The sequence below is a fragment of the Athene cunicularia genome, assembly GCF_003259725.1.
Source record: "Athene cunicularia isolate RWA chromosome 4 unlocalized genomic scaffold, athCun1 chr4_part1, whole genome shotgun sequence".
NCBI classification, from domain to species: Eukaryota; Metazoa; Chordata; class Aves; order Strigiformes; family Strigidae; genus Athene; species Athene cunicularia.
Genome location: NW_020799098.1, coordinates 12,919,485 through 12,935,544, shown reverse-complemented (window position 1 = coordinate 12,935,544; position 16,060 = coordinate 12,919,485). Strand labels below are relative to the sequence as shown.

The 16,060-nt window shown below is 39.3% G+C and overlaps 1 protein-coding gene across 5 annotated transcripts in view; it reads right to left on the bottom strand.

The window, feature by feature from the left end:
- Nucleotides 1-6,042: 6,042 nt before the first annotated feature.
- Nucleotides 6,043-16,060, bottom strand: part of C4H4orf50 (chromosome 4 C4orf50 homolog) — a 79,579-nt gene continuing 69,561 nt past the window's right edge. For all 5 annotated transcript variants that reach the window (XR_003398195.1, XR_003398193.1, XR_003398190.1 and 2 more), the window contains one exon: nt 6,043-6,923. The gene's annotated coding sequence lies outside the window, so the exon portion shown is untranslated. The remainder of the gene's footprint in view (nt 6,924-16,060) is intronic.

The window sequence follows — 16,060 nt, the reverse complement described above, 5'->3', positions numbered from 1 at the left end:
GTCCCTTCAGCACCCCGCGCCGCGGCACCCCGGGGGCAGCCCAGGGACCCTGGCGGGGGGTTCGCGTGGCCAGTTCCCAAAAGGAGGGATTTTTTAAAGCAGGACGGGTGGAGAACGTGTTACCCTCAGCCCTCTGCACAGCCCAGTTCAGAAAGCCCGGCTTTACGCCTCTACCGGCCCTATAATGCCTGAGGAGATCAACCGCTGAAACCACAGGACCTTGGACACTCCTCTCCCGCACATGCAGCCAATCTCAGACACCTCTGGCTGGCTTTGAATTTGACAGGTGAACTGCTGAAGACCAGCAGTTGCATAAAGGACATTTTCTATTGCTCTGAAATGATATATTGGAACAAGCTGCTCTGAGACTGATAAAATGACTAAGCAAATTTGAAGCAGTGGATCAATCACAAGACTTGGTTACTGCTCATTGAAATACAAGCTCAGGCACACGGCACTATTGTCTATGGCCCACAGGCACGCCTGGTGGTTCCAACACAAGAAAATCATGTTACAAATCATTCAGGAAAAATGGGAGTTTAAAGACAGTTCCCTGGGATTTCACGAGAAGCAAGTCCAGATAAATATCTTTCTTATTAGCAACTACCCGTGGACCAGAACCATGTGAAAAAGCAGTGATGTAACATACCTGAGCATTGCCAAAACACATCAAAGGAAAACATCTTTCTTGTCTGCATTTGTTATAATGCTGTATATAAACAACACTGTGTATTGTTTACATGAGGGGAGCTAGGAAATTAGTCAAAAGTTCACTGATCATTGGTTACTAACACACTGATTTTAGTAGTTGCAGCATAGTGACTGCCATTTCTGAGCGTATGTTGCCCAGCTCACTTCCACAGCTCACTTAATAAACTGTGCTACCACATTAACACATTAACATCACATGGAGATTTCACTGGTGTGTGGAAAAAAAAAAAAAAAAGTGTAGCTTGTAGGACATTGCTTTGTTGCTTCTTTAAATTCTTCCCTTGTATGTGGTCAAATATTGATTTTTTTGTTTTGTTTTGTTTTGTTTTGTTCCTGATGGTATCACTGACATTTATTGATCACTATGGGGGGAAAAAAAAAAAAAAAAGTCAATTTGTTCCTCCACAGGACACCAAACCCTGAGAGTTAGTGAAATATGGTGTACATAGAGTATGATGTGTGACCTGCCTGTCTTCATAAGTATTGGAAAAATTACTCATTTGATAAGATATTCCTTTCCAATCAAGAGATTAATTTTAACTTCCAGAAAAAAAAATTCTGATGGTCCCACAGCAGGCCCAGTATGTTGTACATAATGCATGCATCTGCTAAATGAAAAGCATCTTTTATTTAACATTCATAAAGCTAAGAAAGATGGACTCTGTTTACACTTGGGATCTAGTTAGATAACATTTGGGTTTCTAGAACTGCTCAGTTTTTTTAAATAACAAATAATGTTCTTTTTTTTCAGTATTAAGCTAGGACATTCATCTTAATGCTGATACATAAGGAGACCACAAGACTCACAGAACATTTCAAATGCTTTAGAAGACAGCATTAAACTTTCAAGTTAGAAAGAAGCATAAAATCATATCAGAGTCTTTCTTTGATTTTAATTTTTTTTTTTCGTAGTGTGGCCCTTGGTTTATTAAAAACTGTTCTAAGTCAACAGATGCATACTGTTCTGTTCACTAAGAGGTAAAATAGCAAGCTTTGGGTGCTGTAGAAGCAGATCCAGTTACAGCCTGATACCCTGTCACCCTGTGAGTTTGCCTAAAAACATATATGCAACTTTGGAGAAATATATTGCTTTGGTATATTCTCTTGCAGACACCGCATCTCATTCTGTCCTGACATAACTTGATTAAAAGAGGACAGATCTTGATTGAAAGTGCACCCTCTTCCTCTAGGACCTTTATTCCAAATAGACTAGATGAGAGATAGCAGAAAACCTGGAGACGTGCTTGCTTCACACAACAAAAACCTCCAGCAAAGGTCCAACAAGACTTTAATTTAGCAGCTTACCTCCAGTTGTAGCTAGAATTCTTCTTGCATCTGCATGAACGGCATGAGCTAGATAGAACAGGGCTTCCCTGGTGCACATGTACATTATGTACCTATTTATGCTACTGTGCATATTACAACAGAATCATCAGACAAGTAAGGCAGGATTAGCCCAAAGAGAGTAAGCGTGAAAGAAATCCAAGTTTTCTTTCTCCCAGAGGAGTGACTCGAGTCACTGAGACATTGAGTCAGTCTCCCTCTCTCTGCTGTACATGATTGTTGTATCTGGCTGCAGTGTCATCCTTCCCCCACAAAATGCCATCCCATGGGTTGGTGATTTGGACTGTCTCCTGACATGTAGGAACTGTGAATCCAAAAATTTACAAGCTGAGGAAGGCTCAGGTTTCCCACTTCCTGAGCAGTGATCCAGCCCATAGTATTCTGTTAATTCATATTAATTCTGCTAAATCAGCAAAAGCTGAATGACAGCTCCTCCACCAAGAGCAGCAAGAGCACAGGGGTAACAGTTTCCTTACCCCATCAGGAGACAAGGTGGCCCCTTCCTCAAAATGGAGACTTCCCGGGTTGCTATTCATGGACACAGTTGTATTTACAATTATATTTCAGAAGCTTTGCCACCATTTCAGAGTTAAAATAATTAAAATTATAAAGTTTTTAATTTAAAATATGCATACATTTAATATACAAAATTATACAAATTATACATTTAACTAACATAGAAAAATACATCTTGTTAACAAGATAAAATGTCAACATATCTTACATAATTTAAGTGAGAGTTACAAATCTGTGATAATCATCACGCATACTTTGTGACTTTATTACAGTTCTGTATCCTCCCTAGTTACACTGAAAATTAATACATATGTACAGTTGATATCCACGACAAATGTCTTAGAGTGGAAATCTTTGCTGAGAAGTTATCCAGAGGTTTTAACGGAACAGATTAAAACAAGAGTGACCTCTCATACTATTGAAGCTTCTCACATAGCCAAGACCAATTTGACACCTGGTTACAGGGTGGTCATGGGTTGGAGTTTAAGCTTTTTGCATTTATTTACAAACACCCCTCCCTCCCCAGTCTGGCTGGTACATCTGCTTAAAGTATCACACATAAACCCCAGACTTCTTGTGCATTCTTTGGCACCTCTTTAAATGGATCCCTATTTGACCCTAACAACTGCTCCTCATGACTTCTGGTTACCATCCCACAGTGGACTGTGCAAAAGAGTTAAATAGTTGCACAGCCCTAGAGCTCAAAAGGCAAGATCTCTGTTATGTTATTCATTCCAGATTAATACTCATTAATATCATTAATATCACAGGAGGTGGGGAAGTATCTTTGTTTCACTGAAACAAATGTGTACAGCAAGTGTTTACTCCTTATTTAATTTACATGTTTTCTTTTTCCAGGTTTCAAACAAAAGACAGAAGCATAATTTATGAACAAGCTGTAAGAATCTGTTCCATGATGGGTCTTTTCTTACATACTGCAAGCCGTGTAATGATTTTCTTTTAACTATTTACATATTCATTAAAACATTCTTGTCATCACAGGGAGAAAAATAGACCACCACCACTCTAATTTTCAGGCCTTTTTTTGCCTTTTTTGGTTTTGGTAGCTCTGTACCAACAAACTGCTCTTAAATCTTAAAAGATAAAATTCACTTATGAGCTAAAAGCTTATTCAGCTTTTCCTAAGACATGCTTCGGACCGTCAGTGAGTGCATGAATTACCTCACATAGGCTTTTTTTTGCACAGGAGTGATTTTCACCTGGTAACTACATTTTCCCTCTTTTAAAAAAGACCACAGTTCAAATATTAGAGAAATTGAGTTGTTCAGCATTGGTTAGTGCACACTGCGCAGTAACCTCTCACATTGGAATTTATATTTGCATATTCATATTCCCATAACAAGAGTGTATGTTACATAGAGAAACAATAGTGAACAGAGATTTGTATCTCTCCTATGTGCATGGAAGAGAGCATGGTGCCTAAGTGTCTATCATATGTGAGCATTTCTTAAGCCAAGTAAAAGCAAGCATGAAATCTTGGTCCCAGGGAAGCCAGTTGACATTTGTCAGTCACTTCAGTGGTACAGCCATTTAATCCGGTACATTTAAACTTTTTTTTTTTTTTTTCTTTACTTGCAACTTTCCTAGTAGGTATGGATCCCAATGGCAGAACTTAAATTAGCTATGTTTTTAATTCACATCCTATATAAGAAACAGTATACTCTCTTTCCTAAGATTTGTGCAGGGACAAAAATTCTTGTCCATAATCCCATGGCTACTGATTTCTAATGCAAATATGTTTGGAGCCAAAGGCACATTGTATTTTAAAGGAATTCTGCTAAAGCAGGAAAGAGGTTTGAACAACTTTCTGTAATCCTAAGGTCTGTTCCCCCTCTGCCTCCTTAAGGCACTAAAGGATTTCCAAAGGATTAGTGGCAAAACCCAGCATGCACATGTCCCTCCCTCCCTCCACCCCACAACCACAGTAAATTCAAATACTAAAATCCTTCATCTTCAAGTGAGAAATACAGGTAGATTTATGAAACACAGATCAGACTTTCCTCTTTTTAAAAGGCCACAAGGACAAGCATCAGCTATGCCTTAGCAGGAGGTTTACCCTGGGAACTCTGCTGTGTATGTGAAATATATCCTGGCAATTGTATTATTCTGAATGTAACATGATTATCATGCCGGAGTCAATCATTGTACTTCCAGCATCTGCCATCCATAGTAGTGTGAAGAACAGAATCGGGGATTTAAAGGTTGCATAAGGAGCTGTGGAAATACTGTAAGCTATATTTTCAATATTCTGCAATGCTCTATACTATAGAGTATATATAAATAAGTAAACTGTCAAAGAAATATTTTCCACGTAACACTGCCCATTTTGTCTATTTTGGGTGTCAGAAGAAGATTGTATTTACTTACACAGAACTTAGCAGCATCTTAATTTTCACTGTAAGGAATCTGGTCAAAGCAATATTGTGCATATAAAGCAATCAGAACAAAGTGCCCAATTTTGCATTCTGAGAAAGTTTAGCACAAAACAACAATACACGTAAAGCATCCCCTGGCACATTTACCATAGATAGCACATTAAACATGTTAACTTCTGCTTAGTGAAAGCAAGCCAAACAGACTCTGTAACAACTAGACAACACTTTTCTCTTCACCATAAGGCAACTAGAAAATAATAACTAGGCTCTCTGTCTCAGCTAGTAATCTCACATTTAAAACATTACTGCTTTCTTGCAATGATATGAGGTAAAATTAGGATTTGAATTCCCGATCCTCAGTGACATGAAATGCATCCACTGGTCTATCAATTTAATTAATAAACAGAATTTTCCAGTATTGGTGAGACAACTTTCATATTATGACATGGTAGAATTTAAAGGAGACCAATATGGTACAAACCACAGAGAATGAAGCATGTTCAACATTCCTTAGGCAAATCATTTTAAAAATGAAACCGAGAGGCAGAAAGCCCAAGATGTTACAAAATGGACAGGTTCATTATAAACATTTATAATTTATGGAGGGAGATTATGCATAAATACTAGGAAAGAGGCATGATTTTTTAGTTCAACACTTAATTCAAAAGTAAGAAATGGGATTTAATTGTCTGCATATTGTGGAAATTATGTATGTTTCCAGGTGAATAGTATGCAAGTGGTTAGAAAACTACACATATGTCATCACTTTATTTTAAGAACTTGCAGTTAAGCTTCAAGTGTTACCATGCCAACATGTCATCTTGTTACTAATCATAATCTAGAAATGCACATTACATTAATCTGATTTGGGATTCCACAGTTTATTATCCTTCTGCCTCCTTTCAAATGATATCTGGAATTACTGGGCAACTAAGCATTGTAAAGACAGCACACTCTAAGCAGTTAGCTCAAAATAAATTAAATGCCATCTAAACCAGCATGAAATATCCACAGTGTAATCTAAGGTGCCCACAAAAGTTGGAAGAGGACTAGGCTCTTGATGTAGCCAAGTTTGAGAGAGCAATGTCCATGGTTGCTCCCATTCAGATCAACACGAGTATTGCCAGTGACTACAACAGTGCTGTGTGCCTTTAGTTAAGGAACAGATTTACCTGTATGATCCTTATGCACAAGTCTTGTGCCTGCATTCACATTTCCCTGCCTTCATAAATGGGTACTCAGATGTGAATAGTAGGGATTATGGGTGCATGAATCTGTATTGTGCAGTATGGTTGCAAAATGTGTTTGCATCTTGTGTACTATTACCAACCAGTGTGCACAAACCCACTTATTTCAGGAAAAGCATGTATACACAGAATGCCTTATCTCAGAGTTAAATTTGGTGTGGCCTATTCATGTGGTTAAAATAATCAATCTACCTAGAGTATTAGGACACAGCGCTTTGATGTTCCAAGTGCCTCTCAGTGCAAATGAAGTACCTTACCAATTCCTACTTATGCTTGTAAAATGCAGTTCTGTCTCATTTCCTAAACAGCTTGTACCCTGAAGTACCACATCCTCAGAAATACTGAACATCCTAACTCAGATCAAAGGCTCTTTCAGGAATGCTGAAAGCCATATGAGGCTGAAGATATTACATGCCCACACAAGCAGACCCATGAAGACTTAGATCTGTGCTTAACTTGATAATTTCTTTAAAATGCAAATGCTGAGATCCCAAGAAAACAAAACAGAATGAAAACTCAAACCACACATTGGGTTGGCCCGCATGGCCAGCCTCCACTATAGGACCTGGCTAAAACGTGGCAGATGGTAACTCAGGGCAACTTCCCAGCTCTCTCATAATGAAGCAGCTGCGGTCACCATCAGGTCAAAGCACCTTCCACCATTCCTTCAGAGCAGCACAGCTTCTTCTGTGTAGTGATACAGTCTTCCCTAGATAAGAAGAAGAAGGGGGAAAAAAAAAAAAAGACAAAAGCATAAGAGAAGTATCTGGATTTTCACAATTTAAGAAATAGTTTGTTTTTCATTCAAAGTCAAAATAAAGCATTCGGGAAGCAGTGTGCCTAGGTGATTCCATACAAACATAACATAATGGCAGCATTAAGAGAACACATTGTGGAAACTGAACTATTCAAAACACATTGGACATTCTCCCATGATTTACTGATTGTAAGATGAAAAGCACATCCCATACTTTTACCTTTTACTACTCCTTCTTGTAAACAAGTTCCTGTCATTCATCTATCAATATGGGCATAAACACTCCCTGCCATCTTCCCAACACCACTTCATAATCCCCTTGGCAGGGATATACAGAAGTAGTCTCATGGATAAAGTTCATCCCAGGGATGACAGCCATCACAAATCCAACTTCCAAGTAAGTCCTAATTCTCTGCCTCAGAGCAATATTCATCATTTGAATTCTTCCTCAGATATTATGTTTCAAAGTCTGCAAATTATTATATCTGGCTTTGCAATTTCCACTGAGGCTGTCATTATTACTGTTAAATATCACCAGTGAGGCACTGCCTGCATACTTAACGCTGGCTAAAACTTGGTGTCTACTGGGGAAACATACATCTTAGTACATCAGGAGTATAGGAAATGATAATAACATACAGAATATTTTAAAACAGTATACTGTAATTATTATTAACGACTGGTGATAGTCATTAACTGTCATTACTAAAACATGTCCCATTCACTGACATGCTTCCCAAAAGAGAAAAATTAAAAACTGGGAAAGAAGAGAGCCTTTATGGTTTGTACTTAGGATGAAAAGGTTTTTCCAAGCATGAAGAACACAACTGAAAAAAAAATTCCTGCAAAGTGAGGCAGAGTAATAAAGGGGAGGCCATTAGTTTTGGAGAAGTAGCTAGATGGGATATTGTAGGACACAAAAGCAACGAGGTGTGTAAAAGTCAGTAACTGAGACAGGAGAGTGCAGTTGGACAGGAGCACATCTAGGAGTCCTAGAGATGAGAGGCATCTAGAGCCCTTGCATACTCCCTAGTTCAGATATCCATCTTGGATCAGAAGGTGGCAAATGTACAGACTTGCTTCTTCACAACACCAGAAGCTTTCTGCAGCCGTCTTAAGACATTATACATTATCTCTGCCTCTGCTGTAGGTGGATCCAAACAAAACTGGTTTAAGAATTTCTTATCCTTTCATGGTTTGCAAACAAAGTCCACTGCAGTTCATTCTTGTCTCCAAGTAAAGAAAGGTAACACTACTAGAGTTTCCATGGATCATCTTTTTTGGTTAATCTCTTTGTAGTTTGGGTGCAATCAAAACAAGACCCAGCAGAACACACTTACAGCCTTTGCTATCCATGGATTTTTCAGGACATCAGGCATTTTCCCTTTTGTAATCAATATTACAAAGAGAAATATGACTTAGTTACAGCAGAGATGGTCTTGTATTCTGGGATGGTCTGAAATACATTCTTGTCTCTCTCCCCTTCTACTCATATACAACGTCTCTTCTCTGTGATCCCATCACTGTGCAGAGGAGCTGGGGAGGATCAGAAGGATGAGTCCCTAGGTCCTCCTAAAACAGCCTTATTTTAGAAGACAGAGAGATTGCAATTTTAGCCTTTCAATTGCTTGCACAGGAGCTACCCATTGTTGACAGCTATCAATTTACTGACTCGTTCAAAAGGAAAAATGTCCCTAAAGTATCAGGAGTGAAAATTGATGTGGCCAGAATAATGGAAATCTGATTCAAACTTCATTCATTCAATGATCATCTGTTTTTTTGCACTTTGGTGATCACATATTTTGTTATCAACCAATTTAAATTTAAACCAAGTTCTCCAATTTTCCAAAGTCAGGGATAAAGACTATTTACCAAACACGCAGTTCTATACTAGGGAGCATTTACAAATGTAAAAGGCATTATTTGCATAATATTTCCTTCCATTTTTATTACTATTTCTTGAAATGTTAGCTGTCAATTATATTTCTTTTCTTGTTTTTGTCAGACTCTTCACTTTCTCTTTCATATTCCTTTCACCCTTTGTCTGTCCTTGTTCCTTCCTATGTGACACTATTTATTCCTCCTTTTATTCTCCACTCCAAGTCTTTTTGAAACCTTGTGCTCCTATATCCCTGACATATTTATCCTTCACCCTTCTCTTATTCTTTTTCCTCATACCACTTATCTAAATAAGCATTATGGCAACATAAACCACTACTGACTGAACTGTTTTGTAATTACTTTGGTCAGGGAGGAAGTCTGTTTTCTGAAATACTCGAGTTAAAAAAAAAAAAAAAAAAAGGTCTTCATGATGTCACTTTACCAAAGAAAAATATTGACCAACCATTTCCAGTGCTTCAGCACAAAGGTGCAGTTTCCAGCCATCACGGTGATTAAAAAACAGCAGAGTCTTTACCAATAGTGAACCTAAGAGTTTCAGCATGGGTATTTCTGGCGCTCAGAAATTTGCTAGCCTCCCATTCTTTGTTAGGGCTAAGGCACATGCTTGAGCAATGATGTGGAGGCTGGGCTCATGTTCCTTCACATCACAAGCAAAATAAATTTCAGTCACCAACACAAAGAACTGCTAATGCAGAAGGCCATTAAACAAAACTGATTTCTTCATGACATTGAAGCCTCAAAGAGAGCCTTGCAACATAGAAGTGATGACTGTGTACCGCTCGCTAAGCCAGGACCAAATCATTTCTAACATAACAAAGATCAGTGATCCACTTTGATGCACTCACACAATGTTCTCGAATATTTTACACTCTGTGGTCTGTCACAATTTTCTACCAATCTATGAGCCACCAGCATTTATTTGTTCTAGCTGCTCCCAGTCCTCCTCATCTATTCTTGTTCATCATGTGCTAAGTATCAGGAAACTATAAGATCATAGGAAGGAACCTCAGAAGGTTACTTAGATCAACCTACTCAAAGCAGAGTCAGTGCTGAAGCCAGAGCAGTTTGCCCAGGGCTTACGTAGTCAAATCTGGAAAACCTCCTGGGGTGGAGAATGTACAACCTCCCTGGGCACCCTGTCCCACTGCTGGGCTCTCCACGTGAGGAAAATGCTTTTCCTATATATGGTCCAAAACTCTCTTGTTACAATGTATGCCCACTGTGTCTCATCCTCTCACCATGCACCACTGTGAAGAGCCCAGCCCCATCTTCTCAATGACTTGTTCACAGGTTCAGGAAGGCTGTTGTGAGCCCCCTCAAGCTAGCTCTTCTCCAGGATGATCCAGCCTAGATCTCTTGGCCTTTCCTTACAGAGCAAGTGGTCTACTCCCTCAAGTATCTAAACTAACATTTTTAAGGAAACTCAGAGAGCACCAGTACTGCCAGCCAAGGCCATTGCTATCCCCTGTCCAGCTCAGCTTGTTCAGAGACAGATGATACAAAGAATACAGTGATCAAAACAGGACGCTGGTCTGCACAAGCTCATCCACACCAGCTCATACTGGTGGAACAGAACTAGTGCTGACCTAAAGAGGGCTATCCTATTTAATTACTCCATTCCAATCAGTTCCCTGGAGAACAGAGCTCTGTGTCCACTGCCAGGGTCCGTGGCCTCTGTCCCTTGCAAAGCACAGGGTAGAAGCCATCCTCCTCCCCTTAGGAAGGTGCAGCAGTAAAAGTCTTGCAGAAAGTTTCAGAGACTTTAAAGGCAAACAACAGCAGGGTTGGAAGGGAAAAAAAACAACTGCAGGATCACACATAATTCTAAAATCTCTACAGCATCTTCAGAGTCCTTGTTCTTTTTTTTAATTAATCATAGAATTATTTAGGTTGGAAAGGAACTTTAAGATCAGCAAGTCCAACCGTAATGAATGCACACAGAAGATTTTAAGTTAAATAGTTCCTTCCATTGAGAACATAAAGACAGAAAAAGGAGGATGATATTTTATTCTGATCATCTGAAAGAAGACATGAAATATAGTAATACCAGTGTAAAAACATATCAAAACAATATCTGCTAACTTTCCAAGCAACAGAGGTAGGTTTAGGTGGTGGACCATCATGGAGTTCCAACTGGGATCCCTCAGCCATTTGGCAAAGAAATGCTATATAACCAAGAGCATAGTGATCTTTGAACAAACATTTTATATCTCTGTTTGGAAAAAAGAAAATCAAATAGCATTCAGTGTAGTCTTCTCATTCAAAAATTGTTGCTTACAGACTTCATTTCTAATTGATGGATTCACAATGGAGCTCAAGAGGTGTGGATCTCATTAAACTCTGAAAGAAGATGTTTTGATCCCAATTAAAACCAAGGCCAAGAAAGCTTGCCTATATTTCAGAGGAAAGGAAAAGCTACACCAGTTGCATCCCAGGGGAAAAAAATATCCAGCCAGCTAACCAACTATGGATGCTGAAAAAACACAAATAAATTACATTCTCTCTTCTGTTAGAAAATAAAATCATGTAATTCTACATTTTTGTGATAACAAAGTTGTTAAATACTAAATACTGTTACATTTATAGATCTGATTCAACATCATTGCTCTGGCTTTATGCCAGTTTCTTTCTTATGAAACTAATAGTGTAATTCTGGTAAAATAAATTCATGCAGTGATGAATGAAGTTTATCTTAATCATACTCTATGCAAAATACATTAGGTTCATTAACAGTTGAATATGATCAATATACAACATACAAGCAGTCCTATTTAATGTTATAGAACTGTTCAGAAAAATGTCACACACACATTCATTTTCACACTGTTTAGAGAAGAACAATTTAAGAGTCTTAGGGCTGGGTAATCACAGGGAACAGGAGTTGCAAATGTGAATCTTACAAAAGTGCATAGCATTTGACTTCACTGCTGTGCTGAGTGCCAATCTGGAAGTTAATTTCTTCTGTTAATGGCCTATAAATATATATAGAAATAATATATATGCTTTCAGAAAATGTCTTCTAGAATAATATCTTTGCAATCTTTTCCAGCTTGAGATGCAAATACTTACAGAAGAATCCCAGTGTCTAACCTCCTGCTCGTCAAATATTCCACAACTTTGTAGGCAGGCAGCAGTAACATACACACTTATGAGATCAATTGCTAACCCATAATCTTGAAAACACAGCCAAAGCAAGCCAGCTTGCCAAGAAGCTTGATATGAAGCAGTCCAACTCTTTAAAATGACAAACGACGAAACCTCGAAGTCTGATCACAGATTGTTGAGAACACACAAAAAAAGGAAAAACCAGCTGGAATCTTTTTTTTTTATGATAGAGTTCACCCAGTGTTAGTCCTAATTAAAGAGTGGCCCTATGCCAATTTAAAATAAGAAACAATTAAAAGACCCTTCTATTCAAAGCATCTTCCACAGGACCCTGATTACTTTAGTGATTCGATTTTCCTATACAAGCTCCACCTCATTTATATACCTTAGACCTTTCACTAACCTTGAACATCTAACAGCACTTATTAAATATAGGCTGGGTTTTGTGCTAAGGTAAATTGAGGCCATTAGTGTTATTTACCTCTCTTCTATTAAGACAGTTATAATGGATTTAAAGGCTAATACAAAGGAGTTAACCTCACACAACAGAGACAATAACAGCACGACATGTCCAAATATGGCAGCAGAGCAGCACCTTCTATACAGTGGACACACTGCTTTTGAGAAGCATCTCAGAACAATAATGTAACTCAATACAATGAAAAAACAAATTCCGTAAGGATTATGTTGTCAAGTCAAAAATTGAGAGAATCCCTATCATGTGCATATTTCGCTGAAGTTTGTTGAAGTGAGCATTATCAAAAACTACCAACAGTAACAGACAGTAGCAACAACCACATCAAATACTTCACATCTAATGTACTTCACTGTATGCTTTAGCACCATACTTCCAGTTACAACTGGGACATAGTGTTTCTTCCAGTGCTGAATATGCAACAGCCAGGTTGACCCTCAGCAGTCCCACAGCCTCCCCAGACAATATGGAATAGAAGCACATTCAACTTGGTTATTTCCAAACCTTTTGGGCTGTGGGGCCACTCCTTTACCCTAGAGTTTCTCAGACAGGCATCCTTAACATCAGAATCTTAATTATAAGGTTCTGATGATAAGGTGTAGTATCAGTTTCACAGACCACTTGTAGAACACCAATGGAACAGATATATTTACAACAAGTAACAGCCATGAATCTTGTAAAAACATGCTTCATTTGCTGCATTGGATTCAACCTCCTTGCAGCAAGGCATTGCAAACTGGATCAACACACTACAAGGGGGAAGGCTGTACCTCAGAGCAGCACCCTGGTCTGTAGGGGATGCTGGGGAAGCCAAGGAGGTAAGTGCAACCATAAAAATCTGAAAGACTCACTGGGATTGAAGATCACAAAATGTGAGCAGGACAACATAAGGTCCTTGGAAGTAGAGGCTACTTGAACCATTCAGTCTCTGGAGCATGCTAACTTTTTACCAGATGATCTTCCCAGGCAGTCCTATTCACAGTTGCATGGGTTAAGGCTGTCCAGGAGATCAAGGGTTGCATTCATCTAAGCCACAGCAACCTTTGGGCCGGAGGGTCTTTGTCCTGGGGACAGTAGTGATGCCTGCAAATGCAGAGCTGCCCGTTGTCCTTCAGGAATTTTAATGATCTGAAAAGCACTACAAATATCCTATAGAAAACCATTCATTTAAATTATTTGACTCAGGGGGAGTCGCAGGGATTTTTTTTTTTTACAGTCAAGGTCATTAAGAATGGTTCACTCAATACTAGACAAGATTGTATGACTCACAGGAGACTGGGAAAATCAGCAGCAACACTCCATATTTAGAATATAATGTTTAGTCACCAAAGATGCTTTCAGAATTATTGCCTCCTCCTTAGACACATTTTTTTTTAAATTGCTGCAACAGACCTGCAGCAGTAACAAAGAAATTTCCTCCCCTAAAATGCATAGTCAGACAAGTAACGATCAGCAGGTTTGCCTTGCTGCTCTCATGCTAAGAAAAATGGGCAAGTGAATACACATTTCAGCAAAGCATTTTTGTATCCCACTACCCCTCCAACCATGCAGGGAAAAATTATGTATGCACATCCAGAAGAGATTAAGTAGCATCTGAGGAAGAGGATTTCTAGATGCTCTGCACCCCATAGCAAAAGCTTAGGAAGACAGTAGCACATAAATATTTGAGCCTTTCTGTTTTGCTTTTTCTTGCCTAATATGTACAAAGACCTGTTAGAAGGCAGAATAACTGCTAGAGTAGGTTGGATTTTTTTTTTTTTTTAAAGTAGTAATCAAAGCAATATCATTACAAGTCTGTGAGCAAATCGTAGGCTTTCTGTGGTTACTTCCTTTTCCCTGTTCGTAGATCAACCTACAGTAGATTTGTGTGTCAGCCTGCACAGCCCTGTCTGCCAGAGACAGTGGATGCACAGCCGTGGTTGCAGGATCACTAGGGTGATAGTACCTTTGAGCCCCCATGGCAGAGCCAGACAGCCCACTTGTCACCCAGAAGGCGTCCAGACCAACAGTGAAATTTGCTCAGAGAGAGCAACCTAAAGACTGCAGAGTTTACTAACAACAACACATTATTATGCAACATATTTTAATGCAACACCGACAGTAAAAGTCTAAATGGTTTTATCACTAATCTAACTACTTGTAAAAGAAAAACATTTGCTATTCCCATCAATATTTACAGAGGCAAAGCAAGTGTCCCCAGTGCAGCTTTACCCCTGTGGTGGAGGATTCAGCATACAGCATATAACCTACATAAGCAGGAAGTCAAACTTTGTTATAATCCTGTCCCCCTGAGCACTGAAGAATTCGGAAATCAGGCAAGATGAACACAGTGGCCCAGATTCTCTCTGTCATTTGGACAACTTTGCATTGCATCATTAGTCCTGATTTACCCTGCAGGGACCATAGCCATGACAGTGAGCCACAAGGCCTTTTGTGTTATCATCCTCCTGCTCTATGGCTAGAGAAAGGGAGAGCATGTTCACCTTCCAGGGGCTCCCAGCTGCTGAAATGTTACTCTGTAACTGTGGATTATAAGTATGAATTACAGTATCCTTTAGGCTGCTATAACTTATATTAGAAATATCTGTATTGAATTTTAAGTACATGTTTGGGACACACGTGTGCCCAGACAATTCTTGTCTCCACACTGTTTGGGCCAATATGTCTACTCATCCACAGACCTCAAGGTCAATCATAAAGCAAACATGGGAAAACATGCAGGGTGCCAATACGTATTTCATCTACCTTTCCAGTACCATCATATTAACCTCTACGCCAGTCAAGAGTCTTCCTAGAATAACCATGTCCTCTGATACCATCAGGACAACTGGGATTTGTAGGCCATCTGAGTACAGGCAGTCTAGTGCTATGTGAAGAGCTGCAGCTGACCCACATCCCAACTACGAGATACTAGGATGGTACAAATATCTCTTCATCCACTCTTCTGCCTCATTGAGCTTTACACCCATTATGTCTAAAGCAAGGGGATGCAGGACCTTCAGGATCAGATGCTGACACGTTAGGGTTTCTGTGTGGGGTTACTAAAAGTGGGAACAAACATTCTGAATGACACATTTGATTTTGATGAGGCTGCAGGAATCACGCCTGATTTCCTGCCAGGTCCCCTTCCCTGTTCTTCAACAGTACTCCTGGCAGGTTGACAGAGAGTGGGAGTTTGGAAGAAGTTATTGCTCCAGGATTGTCTCAGAGATTGCAGAGCTCCTAAGCTGCTGGCTCCTCTACAGATCTCATTAGGCAGGATGCCAAAAAACTCAGAGCAGAGTATCCCTGCTCATAAACTCCAAGGCTGGCAGCTCTCTGTTAGCCCACCAGGCAGAAAGAAAAGAAGCAAGAGTCTGGAAACTCTGGAAATGTGCAACTCCTTGCCATCCCAGGCATCCAGAGGATCCAGAAAGACTTCCTCGAGCTGAGGACCCAGCTGCCTCCAGTTCCATGTGTGGTTAACTTTGGACTAGATGATCATTGTAGGTCCATTCCAACTGAAAATATTCTATTCTATTCTATTCTATTCTATTCTATTCTATTCTATTCTATTCTATTCTATTCTATTCTATTCTATTCTATTCTATTCTATTCTATTCTATTC